This window comes from Pinus tabuliformis, chromosome 3_2 (genome assembly GCF_031772625.1).
Source record: "Pinus tabuliformis cultivar Carrire ecotype Pingquan chromosome 3_2, CPIR1, whole genome shotgun sequence".
Taxonomy (NCBI): domain Eukaryota; kingdom Viridiplantae; phylum Streptophyta; class Pinopsida; order Pinales; family Pinaceae; genus Pinus; species Pinus tabuliformis.
The window spans coordinates 916,114,076-916,128,590 of NC_142302.1; the positions used below are offsets into that span (position 1 = coordinate 916,114,076).

Genomic DNA, 14,515 nt, shown 5'->3' on the forward strand with positions numbered 1-14,515 from the left:
TTAAAATCATGAAATAATGTCATGCCCTCAACATGTATTTCGAAGACATGAATAGTTTTTTTAACAAGAGCTCAATGAAATCACACTTCTCAAAAACATACTTTTCATTCTATAACATTGCAAAACTATATCATCAATATTCACGCTTTTGAATGCACTATGTATAAGATTCAATAAAGCTTACAAAAAAAATTGTTTGAGACTAGAGCTTCTAAAAATCTTTAACAAACACTAGTCAAAGCTTTCCCTACATCTAACATATTCGATTGGATATTAGCCAAAGCTTTCCCTAGGTATAAGGGATCCACTTGGAGAATGGCCAAAGCCTTCCTTAGGTATCACATATCCAATTAGATGTTAGCCAAAGTTTTCACTAGGCATAACATATCCACTTGGACACTAGCCAAAGCTCTCCCTAGTTATAACATTTCCAATTGGACACTAGCCAAAAGCTTTCCCTGGGTATAACATATCCAATTGGATGGTAGACAAAGCTTTTCCTAAGTATCATACTCAATTGAACACTACCTATTCCAAAAAGTCCATAGGCAACATTCTTCAACCAAGGGTTTCTATATTATATTCATGTCCATGTGAATAGATTGTGTACCTTTATTGAAAATATTAAGGTGCACCTCGTGGAAAATACATAAATTGAAATATACATTTCAATAAATATATTATACTAAATGTACATATTCAATTGTAGTATAAAAATTAATAATATAATTTTAAGGTCACAATCTAACTAGACATCAAATTGATAGATGAGACACTGCGATTTGGGAGACAAGGAAACCCCTCCACAACATGTTTTTGACAACTTGAATAAGAGAGAACAAGTAAACATATGAAGGAATGTGACGTCAATTGAGTTTAGCTTGACAACTTGAATAAGAGAGCACAAGTAAACATATGAAGGAATGTGATGTCAATTGAGTTTAGCTTGGGTGGTTGTGTTGAATAGTTATCCTCCCCACCCAAGTTAAGTCTTGTAAATTGACATGTTATAATCTAGAATAGAGGAACTATGTTGTACTTTTAAGTGAGTCTATACCAAGGGCTAACTTAGTACCAACAACCTTTCTTGTGCCTTTGGGCTAAGAGGAAGGTCAACTTTCTTCCATGAGCATTCAAAGCTAGGAGGAAGACAGAGTTTCTTCCCCAAGCGTTCAAGATTGGACGAAGACAGACTTTCTTCCCCGAGTGTTGAAATTGGCAACTAGGGCCAAACTCCATGTGGGTCATCTTATTAATAGAAACTGAGATTTTTTTTGGATCCCTCTCATCGAGAGGTGTAGGATTGATCTAAAGGATCATCCGATTCCGATAAGTATTCATGGAGATATGAATTTATTTGTGTTATGGGACAATTTGACAAGGTCGACCACCAACCAAATAAACCCCACTTGTGCTCAACGCAGAGGTGGCCTTCAAGTCATTTCAACACACTTGGGATCTCTTCCTCTCTACTTGTCTTTGGGTTTTAGTAGAAGGAGAGATCCTAAGGGATAACGTTGCCCTAATCTAGAAGGCAGAAGCCGGAACTATCGGGAACTGCAGGAACAATCGGGAATGCTGACGCAGAGGGCAGAAGCCAGAACTGCCGGAAACTGTCGAGAATAGTCGGAACTGCCGAGAACAGTCGGATCTGTCTGGAACTACCGAGAACAGCCGAATCTGTCGAGAACTACCGGAACAGCCGAAAAAGCTGGATCTGTCGGGAACTACTAAGAACAGCCGAATCTGTCGGGAACTACTGGAACAGCTGGAAAAGCTGACGCAGAGGGCAGAAGCCAAAACTATCGGGAACTGTCGGAACAGCGGGAAAAGCTGACGCAAAGGGCAAAAGCCGGAACTGTCAGAAACTGCTGAAACAGCCGAGAAAGCTGACATAGAGGGCAGAAGCCGGAACTGTCGGAAACTGCCGAAACAGCCCGGAAAGCTGATGCAGAGGGCAGAAGTCGAAACTGCAGGGAAAGCTGACACAGAAGGCAAAAGCCGGAACTACCGGGAACTGCCGGGAACGCTAACGTAGAGGGCAGAAAAGGCTGACGCAATCCCTAGAGACTGACGCTAGGGTTTTTCGTGGGGCAGATTGGAACTGAGGAGCTGCGGGAGTATTTATCTGGAGTTTAAGCCAGAGCATCTGTCTCCGAAGGAGAGCAGCATGCAAGGGACAGCTAACTAACATTGGGACAGTTGTATGGTACTTGGCAGCAAGTACACCAAATATGCAATGTTACAACAAGCATGCAAGGGACAGCAAACTAATTTTGGGACAACAACATGATACTTAGTGTAGCAAGCATGTATTGGTATAGCTAGCATGCAACAGTAAGCATGCTAAGGACAACAAGCATGCTAGGGACAACAAGCAAGCAAGGTGCAGCTAGCACATAGGTCAGTATGGCAACATGGTGCAGCAATGGCACATAATGTCATACAGTGATGGGTACAGTCATGATTAATGAAGCGTGATGATATGCAGCATAGTGATGATGGGTACAGCATGGTGTAGCACGGTGAGGTCCAACATGATGACGAAATGCAGCACAACGATAGGTGAAGGAGTCACTTTGCAGAATCAGTTGAAGCAGCGTGTCTTCAACTGATCTCATGTATCATCTTCTTAGAGATGATCTATGCTCTTATCTAGATAAGTCAAATTGTTGACTTATGTTGTAAACGTACTATCTCTCTCTCTCTCTGCTAAACTATTGAAGAACATATAAGAAGAATTGATCAAGGGTTTCCCCACACTGGGGTTTGTCCCTGGTTAGTGCCACATCTTGTGTCCTCTTGTCTTGGCTTGTCTTCTGCAATTTATGCTTATGTTCTATCTGCAATTTACTTTAATGCTGATGTGATTGCTAATCCGGAAAAGATATTGAGCTAACTGTGAAAATTGAAATAAATTGCTCTATGCATAGAACATACCTAAAATTAACATTGTATCAAAGCTGAGGTGAAGACAATGCCCAAGCAAGAGTGAAAGAGAAATCACCGAAGACAGTTGGGAAAGAACAAAAGGATCAGTGGATTCCTCATCCCTCTTCAAATTCACTGAGGGTGAAGTCGAAGCAGAGAATATTATCATAATGGCGCAGCGAAAGTTTTTGAAGACCTACCTAAAGATCACTTCATTGGGAAGTCCGGATCTAAGGGTGGAAGGAAAAGCAGATGCCTTGGTTGCAATCAGTTCGGCCACTATGTGAAGGAGTGTCCGAATGGCAAAGACACATCTCTTGATGAAGATAACAATCATTCCAGGGACATCTTCAATGATCAAAGGAATGACAAGTAATGCGGGTCATCAAGGAAATGGCTGACTCTTCAAAGAAAGCAAGGAACCCCAGGTATGAAGAATCAAATGTTGTTTTTGATAAGATAAAGAAGTGTTATCTTGTGTTGGCCCTCTCCTTCAAATTCTTTGGGAATCTGGCTTATTGATTGTAGTGCTTCAAGGCACTTCATCGTGGGATTATACTTGGAGCCGATGCCACCTATCCCGGGAAGGGTGTAGGGAATGTTACCCCTCAATTGAATGAGGGTAACTCAATTCATTTGCAAAATCTCTTTTATGTACATGATTGCAAGAAGAACCTGGTGTCCATTTCGGCAATGGAAGTCAAAGGTTACAGGGTGGCACTCATCGATGGAAAGGTACGTGTTTGAAAATAGAATTTTCAAAGATGTTTTTGAGTTCAGGGTTGTATCAAGTTGCAGGAAGTCCACTAGAGACCATGTCCATTGACACATAGCACCGGAGGTCTGTGATTCAGATGGTGACAGGGATGCCTGAATTCAAAAAGAGCATGAAAGTACATGTCTGAGATGTACTGAAGGAAAATCTTACAAGGGAACCATTCCCCTCATGTAGCAGGTCCACAGAAATCTTACAAGGGAACCATTCCCCTCATGTAGCAGGTCCACAGGTTTGGAACAACCCAAGGGGTTTGAGATTCATGATCAAGAATCTCACATATGCAGGTGAAAGAAAGCTCTCTATGGCTTGAAGCAAAACTCCGTAGGCATAATATGAGAGGATTGATATCTGTCATATGAAGCTGAGATTCACTAAGAGTGAAGTCGATCCAAACCATTGTTTGAAGGTTGTGGATGATAGATCTCTCATACCAGCACCTTCTGAGGAAGACCTATTTCAAACAAGTGCAAACGTCTCACTTGCAGAAGAGGGAGTTGGATTCCAGATGTGGAATAGTAAACTGCAAGCCCGTGACTACCTCGAGAATCTTAACTTTCAGAAGTTATATGTTGATGATGCCGGACCAGATTTGGGAAATGCCTCTGAGTTTCATAAACTCATTTGCATTGATGTTCTTGGTGAACTTCCATTCGGACATATGTTTTGCAGTTAGCATGGTGAGCTCATATTTGGTTGAGCCTCACTGGATTGGTGCCAAGAATCTTCTGAGATATCTTCAAGGCACAATCTCTCATGGATTGAGATACACCGCCAGAAATATGAAGCTTCACTGGATTGGTGCCAAGAATCTTCTGAGATATCTTCAAAGCACAATCTCTCATGGATTGAGATACACTGCCGGAAATATGAAGCTGCATTATTATTCGAATGTTGACTGGGCAGGCAGTGTGGAGGATCATTAGAGCACTTCTCAACGCTGGTTCTCTTTGGGTTCTACTTCGATATCATGGATTATACTTGGAGCTGATGCCACCTATCCCGGAAAGGGTGTAAGGAATGTTACCCCTCAATTGAATGAGGGTAACTCGATTCATTTGCAGAATCTCTTTTATGTACATGATCGCAAGAAGAACCTAGTGTCCATTTTGGCAATGGAAGTCAAAAGTTACAGGGTGGCACTCATCGATGGAAAGGTACATGTTTGAAAATAGAATTTTCAAAGATGTTTTTGAGTTCAGGGTTGTATCAAGTTGCAGGAAGTCCACTAGGGACCATGTCCATTGACACATAGCACCGGAGGTATGTGATTCAGATGGTGACAGGGTGCCTGAATTCAAAAAGAGCATGAAAGTACATGTCTAAGATGTACTGAAGAAAAATCTTACAAGGGAACCATTCTCCTCATGTAGCAAGTCCACAGGTTTGGAACAAACCAAGGGATTTGAAATTCATGATCAAGAATCTCATGTATGTAGGTGGAAGAAAGCCCTCTATGGCTTGAAGCAAAACTCCCCGGGCGTAGTATGAGAGGATTGATATCTGTCAAATGAAGCTGAGATTCACTAAGAGTGAAGCCAATCCAAACCATTGTTTGAAGGTTGTGGATGATAGACCTCTCATACCAGCACCTTCTGAGGAAGACCTATCTCAAACAGGTGCAAACCCTCTCACTTGCAGAAGTAAGAGGGAGTTGGATTCCGGATGTGGAATGGTAAACTGCAAGCCCGTGACTACCTCGAGGATCTTAACTTTTAGAAGTTATATGGTGATGATGCCGGACCAAATTTGGGAAATGCCTTTGAGTTTCATAAACTCATTTGCATTGATGTTCTTGGTGAACTTCCGTTCGGACATATGTTTTGCAGTTAGCATGGTGAGCTCATATTTGGTTGAGCCTCATTGGATTGGTGCCAAGAATCTTCTGAGATGTCTTCAAAGCACAAACTCTCATGGATTGAGATACATTGCCGGAAATATGAAGCTGCATGATTATTCGAATGCTAACTGGGCAGGCAGTGTGGAGGATCACTAGAGCACTTCTAAGTGCTAGTTCTCTTTGGGTTCTACTTCGATATCATGGATGAGCAAGAAGCAGAAGTCGGTTGCTATAAGCACCGCCGAGATCGAATACATAGCTACGAGTATGATCTCGTATGAAGCTACCTAGTTGTGGAAGCTTTTCAGTGAGCCGTTTGTACACATGATGAATACCACTGTGATTCTCTGTGACAACCAGAGGTGGGATTTGATTATTGAGGAATCCCATATTCGATGATTGCTCCAACAGAAAGACATCAAATACTGCCTTATCTGGGATATGGTAAGTCGATGAGCGAGGAGGCTCCATCACATTGAGATTGATGTACAGGTCGCAGACATTTTGTCAAAGCCCCGAGAAAGGTCAAATCAGTGACTTTCCCGAACGACTTGGAGTCGTCGAGAGACCTTCTTATAAGGGTCCTGCATGTTGCATGCATTGAGCTCTGGGGGCTTGGGGCACTTACTGGAGCAACATACGACCATAAGGTGACTCACCCTCCCCTGGTGGTGCGCTATGTACAGGATGACAAGTTCAACCTTCCCCTGTGATACCCCGTGGCGACTGTGGGACAGAATGATTAGTTCTCCTGTCGAGGCATCCTACCTAAGTAGTGTGGGACTCATGGGAAGTACTTATCTGATCAATGAGCAGGAAAATGGAGTTAGGGACCATAGTAGTACTATCGATGAACACACCATTGTATCTACCGTACTCCCTATGCTAGGATGACCTCCATTGATTTGGGATCAATGAAACTGATCTGGGATCAGTATGAGTGGTTTGAGACACTCTCTTGTGATATTGATCTAGGATCAATATAACTGACTTCGGGTCAGTAAGAGCGATGTGACACACTCTTCAAATGAAACTGACTTTGGGTCAGTAGAGAATGGTATGAGACATTCTCGATCAATTCTTCTTTTTCATGGTTTAGCAAAGCAGATCTCAACAGAGAAGTGCAGGGCACGAATGGCAAAGATAGTACAGTCAGACATATGGATCAGCAGATGGAGTTCTCCCTAGTTGAGAGGGAGTGTTAAAATTGGAAACTAAGGCCAAACTCCATGTGGGTCATCTTATTAATGGAAGCTAATATTTTTCTTGGATCCCTCTCATCGAGAGGTGTAGGATTGAACTAAAGATCATCCGATTCCAATAAGTATTCATGGAGATATGAATTTATTTGTGTCATGGGACAATTCGTCAAGGTTGGCCAGCGACCAAATAAACCCACTTGTGCTCAACGTTTTAGTATAAATAGAGGTGGCCTTCAAGTCATTTCAACACACTTGGGATCTCTTCCTCTCTATTTGTCTTTGGGTTTTAGTAGGAGGAGAGATCCTAAGGGATAACGTTGCCCTAATCTAGAGGGCAGAAGCTGGAATTGCCAGACTGCTAGAACAGTCGGGAAAGCTGACGCAGAGAGCAGAAGCCGGCACTGTCGGGAACTGTCGAAACTACCGAAACTGTCAGTAACGTTGCCACAAAAGGCAGAAGTCGAAACTGCCTGGAACTGCCAGAACTGTCAGGAACTAACGGAACAGTCGGGAAAGCTGACATAGAGGGCCGAAGCCGGAACTGTTGGGAACAGCTAGAACTGTTAGGAACTGCCGAAATAGCCAGAAAGCTGACATAGAGGGCAAAAGCCGAAACTGCCGCAAAAGCTGACGCAAAGGGCAAAAGCTAGAATTGCCAGGAATAGACGAAACTGCCAAGAAAGCTGACATAGAGGCCAGAAAACGCTGATGCAGTCCCTAGACACTGACGCTGGGGTTTTTCATGGGTCAGATTGGCGCTGAGGACCTGCCGGAGTGTTTATCCAGGGTTTCAACCAGAGCATCTGCCTCTGAAGGAGAGCAATGTGCAAGGGACAGCTAATGACATTGGGACAGTTGTATGGTACTTAGCAGCAAGTACACCAAGCATGCAATGTTACAGCAAGCATGCAAAGGACAGCAAACTAATATTGGGACAACAACATGATACTTAGTGCAGCAAGCATGTATTGGTACAGCTAGCATGCAAGAGACAACTAGCATGCAATAGCAAGCATGCTAAGGACAACAAGCATGCTAGGGACAACAAGCAAGCAAGGTGCAACCAGCACATAAGTCAATATGGCAACATGGTGCAGCGATGGCACATGATGTAGTACAGTGATGGGTATAGTCATGATTAATGAAGCGTGATGAGATGCAGCATGGTGCAGCGCGGTGAGGTGCAGCATGATGACGAAATGCAGCACAACAATATGTGAAGGAGTCACCTTGGAGAAACAGTTGAAGCAGCATGTCTTCAACTAATCTCATGTATCATCTTCTTGGAGATGATCTATGCTCTTATCTAGATAAGTCAAAGTGTTGACTTCTGTTGTAAACGTACTATCTCTCTCTGTGCTAAACTATTGAAGAACATATAAGAAGAATTGATCAAGGATTTACCCACATTGGTGTTTGTCCCTATCTAGTGCCACATCTTGTGTCCTCTTGTCTTGGCTTGTCTTCTGCAATTTACGTTTATGTTCTATCTATAGTTTACTTTAATGCTGAAGTGATTGCTATTCTGGAAAAGATATTGAGCTAACTGTGAAAATTGAAATAAATTGCTCTAAGCATAAAACATACCTAAAATTAACACCGAGCAATACCCAATGCCCAAAACTTAGTAAATTGGGGATTATCTTGAGTAGTTGAGCAAAAAAGATATTATCTTCTCCAACCAAGTTCAAATCCTTGCTAGTGACATGATGAACTATAATCCATTGATAATTATTGTTGTAATGGCTTTGTGCCTAAGAAATTGTTGTATTCGCCTAGAGCCTTGTGGGTCAGAAAGTTCACATTCTTGTGGACAAGCCTGGTACCCGCAACCTCACTTCGACCCTCAGGTTGGAAGAGACTAATTTATTTCTTAAAAAAACAATTATAGAGAGAGAGAGAGAGAGAAAACAAACATATATATACAAATGAAGAAAAGAAATAGCTCTGCACTTGTTGAGCTAGCAATAACATATCAACCAAAAAAAAGGCCAACATGCTACACTTGTTGAGTCACCCTCAAATCAATAATAAGTGATATCTCCAAACCATGGGAACAAACACATTCATAGTTTTCATGACTTTCTGACCCACGTGATATCAGGGAATCCAAGTGTTACTATTATGTCATGAATGTGAATGTGATAGTTATCTTATTTGAAAGGTTCAAATAAATTCTCTCAAAAGCGTATAGAATATATATCCAAGTTAAAGAAAATGGAAATTTTGCCTACCTCCACAGGTATCATCACACCAGGATAGGACATACAAGTCTAAATCTTCTAAGTCTCAATGGCACTTCAACATGTCAATAACATACTTGCAACAATGCTTAATGAGCCAATTTAAATCTTCTAAGTCTCAATGGCACTTCAACATGTCAATAACATACTTGCAACAATGCTTAATGAGCCTTGTCTATTGGCTACAGAGACGTACAGGATTTCATCCATGCAAAAATAAACATCCGGATCAATCCAGCACCATAAACTCTGCTAAATAGTTCATCAAGTTATTTCAAAGATTACAATATGATCTTATATTAGCTCACATATGGCTTGAATATTTAGGCCATACTGCCTTGGCACAGGAGGCCAGAAAGATCCGTACTCTAAAAGACAAAAAAACAAAGACAACAAACTAAAACAGCAGCTTTAACTCTACTCTAGACACCATTCTTAGTAATAGTAACATGATATATAATGAAGATACACGAAAAAAAGGCTTCAGATATTGTCTATCACATGTCAAACTGGCTGAACAAACACATGAACGGAACACATCCGATGAAGAAAAGGCACGAAAGCAAAAACTTCAGGCAGATACCAAAGAGACTTTCCAAAATAATCAAGCTAAAAGCTAATTTTTCAAACCTTACTGAAGAAACCTGCATTGAGATGAATAAACAATCCGGAAACTAGCTTGAGTGTTCACCGTCATATTACAAAATTTCACAATTTCATTTTCAGCCAAACTTTTTTAGATGAAAACAAAACACATTCAACACTCTCAAGATCTGATTATTACTTTCAAAAGAAACAGACTAATTTATGGATGTAAAAGATTATTATAGATTAGCTTGAAAGTCCCCCCACATCGCAATGACAATCAACTCTTAAACTATTTGGTTAATAATTTTAAATTCCTGTTTCAACTCACAAATATTCACAATCAGATGCTGAAAAATAATTGCAAAAGATCATCCTTTTGTCTGCTCCCTCAACCTCTGATTATTACTTATCAAAAGAAAACAGACAAATTTATAGGTGTAAAAGATTACAGAATAGCTTGTAAGTACCCCACATCTCAATGATAAAATCAACTCTTTAAAAAAGATTTGGTTAATATTTTTTACTTCATGTTTCCGCTCACAAATGTTCAAAATCAGACGCTGTAAAACAACTACAAAAGATCATCCTTCTGTCTGTTCCCTCAACCTCCGAATAGTACTGCGCACTGTTACAGCACTTGGAGTACTGAAACAAGAAAACGGTACATGAGTTACATTAAGAAAACCCACATGGCATATTTTGAAGATCATAATCATAATGGCTAGTGCACATAAATGTGAGATGCTAACTGATACAGTTAAAGAGGCCTGATACAAAATGTTTACTTACTTCAATGTATAGGCACCACCTGCCTTCACTTTCCCACAATCCTTGCATCCCCAAATCCCAACTGCTTTTCTCTTCACTGCAAACTGTACAATATAATTATATAAAGCATCCATATCATTTACACAAGGTTCGAACAAACTAAAATTACCCAATGAAGGTGAGCACAAAATATGATAAACTACAAAATTATTTATATGCTTTGGCTGTAAAGAGATTTTATTATTGCCAAGGTTAATTCCATTTTGGCATTTACAAAGCTTTGAAAACTCTCTTTGTACACATTCCCAAGTCATTATAGCTTTAAGCATCCAATACCAAAAGGGAAATGCTGAACAAACATATAAGATAAAAATCACAAGACGAATCATAAATGAGTGGTACCTTAACACATAATTCACCAAAATACTTGGAATTAGAACTAACCTTGCCACAGAATTCACAGAATGGAATGCTGGCTCACTTCCATTTTTTTATCTGTTTTCTTAAACTGGCACCATACCTGGTACCTACAATAAGAATGCAGCAGAAATGCACGTGTCATGGATGATGACCTTCCATTTATACATTAACATACCATCCCAAAAATGCAATGGGTGAATGTAGTTACCATATTTGCCAACAATACCAGCCTTCTTAGTACGTTTTGTCTGCAGCATTACCATGAAATGATCAGAAAGTATTCACAATAATATTCATACAAAACAAATAAACAGGAAGGCGTCCAATGGAAAACTAAACTAGCATCCCATCCCTGGAAAAGGACAATAAATAAATAAGCTGATTTGGCACTGAAACCCTCACATTTTCCTGGGTACAGACTATCAAACAAATCCCCACTCCTCCCCCATGGAGACCATGAAACCAGTCACACACAAGCTGATCAAATCAGTTCTATAAAAACCCAGCTAGGTTTAACGGTTCAAAGTTCAAACCTGATTTCTAACTCATTTCACATATGAGGCAGCAGATTTTACTGTCAGTGACATGGACAATACCAATGCATCTTTTGTGTGATTGCTGAGCCAAAAAATTTAAGGTATGAATTAATGTGATTAGAGAAAACCAATGAAGCAAGGTAATGGACAGGAGGGCTCTATCGGCACTAATTCCTAGGTTGATATATTTATTATGGTCTTATAATATTTTGTCATAAGATATCAGATTTGACTCTTGACATAGGATGGATTGAACTTTGCACATTTTGGTTGCTTAACTTCATTCAGTTCTCAATGGTGATTTGATATATGTTGTTCTGATTAAATTGTGTACTTGAATATGTTAATTTTGCATTATATTCAGTGTTATGATGTTGATGTCCTATCTAAATTGTCAAAAAAACATAAATTTTCATTAAAATATATAATTCATGTTTTTACAGTGTGTCAAGTTATTGTGGATCAACTGGCAAGTCTTTCACATGCCCTGTGTCAAGGGTGCACCAAAACAGGTCCCGAGCCAAAATTAAGTCTGGTCAATTTGGCCCCCAATTTTTCCTATGAGGCCAAGCAGCACCGCCATCAATGAAACATGAAATCCATAAACACATTTTGCGTGAGGCAGAAATTACTACTTGGCATTACCCAGGTTCTGAACCTAACTGTTCATAAGTCACCTGTGGCCATTTGCACTTTTTCAATTATCCAAGTTCACTTCAAGCAAGGGCCAGTTGGCTTCCATTGCCTCTCTTTGTTTGACACAAAACTGGGGTATCAATTTTGTTAAAATTGGCAACTAGGGCCAAACTCCATATGGGTCATCTTATTTATGGCAGCCTAAGTCACCTGACACGGGGATTCGGGACACGTAGGATTCGGGATTCGTGGTGTCGGATTCAAGACACGCTGACCCCCGGAACAGGACACGTTATATATTATTTTGTTAAAATATATATATATATATATATATATATATTAAAAATTAGATATTATCATATTTCTTACACAAATTTTAATTAATGATACAAATTTATTGATTTCAAACATAGATCTTCATCTATAGCTATTAGCATGCATAGTACATACAAAATTCAAATAAATGTCAGTGGTACTGGTCACATAAATGATAGATCTATTAAAAATTTAAATCATGATTCATAATTCATAACTGAAAGACAACTTACAACTACAAGATAGTAAGATAAACACACTGACAACTGTAGTTTTCTCATTAAGTCATCAAATCAAAATGTGTTACATAGGTAGTGTTGGTGCAATGCCAATGGCAAATAGAAATAGAAAATATAAAACAACTACAGGTATACAAGCCTCAAGGCATCAATCAGCATCAGAATCAGCATCACTATCCCCATCATCATGGTCCCCATTGCTCTCCTCTACATCCTCCTCCTCCCCTGTATCCATAGTCGCCTTTGCATCTGCTGGTATGGAGGCTGACCCCTCTAAGTCATCAAATCTAACAGGCTCTAGCACTGGATCATTGAGATCCATGTTGGCCAATGCCAACTCAACAATGGTGTCCAGACCCATATCATCAGGAACAGTGTTACTTAGGAGCGGGAGCGAAAGCGAGGAGCGGGAGCGAAAACGGGAGCGGGAGCAACATATTCAGAAGCTCTTGGTTTGGTGCTCTTGATTAAATACGAGTTCCATACCCTAATACATGACAAAATTCAATGGAAACATTGCAATCCCCCAATCCTAAAATCCTGAAAAACTGATAAGTCTGCTGGATTTTGAATGAAATCTAAAATTCTACTTTCTCCATATGAAATCCAATGAGGCCGGAACCACTCTCAAACATCCTGAGTCATTTCATGGTAATGTTAAAAATTTAAGTAAAAGGATGAAAATGAAGATTAAGGAGAATGTCACTTTTACTTTAAGAATTTAACATTACCATGAATAGCATATCAATACTAGGGCCTAGACTTGATTATGAAGCTGCCAAAATGCTCTACTCCTTGCTGCAACAGCACAAATCACTTACCAAATGAAAATATTAATGAGCAAACACGCCCTTTTCATACCCGCGCTGAGTTTAGCGAGTCCTGGAAACCGGACACATGTCCTAAAATCGCGACACGCCCCTGAAAATCGCGACACGCCCTCGGACACGACGTGTCCTGTGATTTGGACACGAATCTGGACCGAATCGTGTCGGATTCGCCGGATTCGGGATTCGCAAGGGGTTTAGGACGAATCCAGTTTCCTAGATGGCAGCTGATATTTTTCTTGGATCCATCTCATCAAGAGGTGTAGGATTGATCTAAAGACCATCCGATTCCAATAAATATTCATGTAGTTATGAATTTATTTGTGTTATAAGAAAATTCGTCAAAGTCGGCCAGCAACCAAATATACCCCACATGTGCTCAACATTTTAATATAAAAGGAGACGACTTGAAAGTCATTTCTCACACACACTTCTATTTTGATTTCTCACCACTTGTCTTGGATTTTAGTGGAAGAGAAATCTAGGAGTGGAAGCCTTAGACGTTGGAGGAAAGAAGACTAAGGGAGTTGCCCTAGAAGAGATGCCCTAGCCCTAGACACTGTCAAAGAAAAAGGCAAAAACGCTGTCAAGGAAGCATGCCCTAACTGCAGTCTTGGAGGAATCTTATCACAGCAAAGAGAGGCCCTAACGTTGTCCAAAAAGGAAGCCCCAAACGCTGTCTAAAGGGCAGCCCTAAACGCTGTCCAAAGGCAGCCCTAACGCAGTATAAAGGGAGCCCTAACGCTAACCTACGGTGCCCTAGATGCAGGCCTAATACAGCTGAAAAGATGGGCTGTAGGTGACCCTCAAAACAAGGACAGCATGAGAGTTTGAGGACTCAAACATCCCAGGACAGCAATGCTAATAAATGGGACAGCTGGACTACATGGTGCTGCTAAGACACATGGGACAGCAGCAGGTATCGCAAGGCTAAGGGAACAGTAGAAAGGTATAGCATGACTATTAGGGACAGCAGTTACACCTAAATATCTAGGCAGCAGTGGCAAGGGACAGCTGTATAGTAAATGGGATAGCAAAGCAATGCTAAGTCAAGCATGGTGCTGCAAGCACATGAGACATGTTGTGTGTCAACATGGTTCAGCATTCCACTTGGGACAGCTGTGTGGCAACATGATCAGCTTCAGAACAATGATGGGACAGCAGCATGTTGGGACAGAACTATGATGGGACAGCA

At 40.6% G+C, this 14,515-nt stretch overlaps 1 pseudogene across 1 annotated transcript; it reads right to left on the reverse strand.

The window, feature by feature from the left end:
* Window positions 1–9,850: 9,850 nt before the first annotated feature.
* Window positions 9,851–11,024, reverse strand: LOC149183608 (large ribosomal subunit protein eL43-like; annotated as a pseudogene). The gene is made up of 4 exons (XR_016257713.1): window positions 10,976–11,024; window positions 10,792–10,874; window positions 10,369–10,451; window positions 9,851–10,224 (listed from the first exon to the last, which is right to left on the reverse strand). The product of XR_016257713.1 is annotated as a large ribosomal subunit protein eL43-like (transcript).
* Window positions 11,025–14,515: the final 3,491 nt, after the last annotated feature.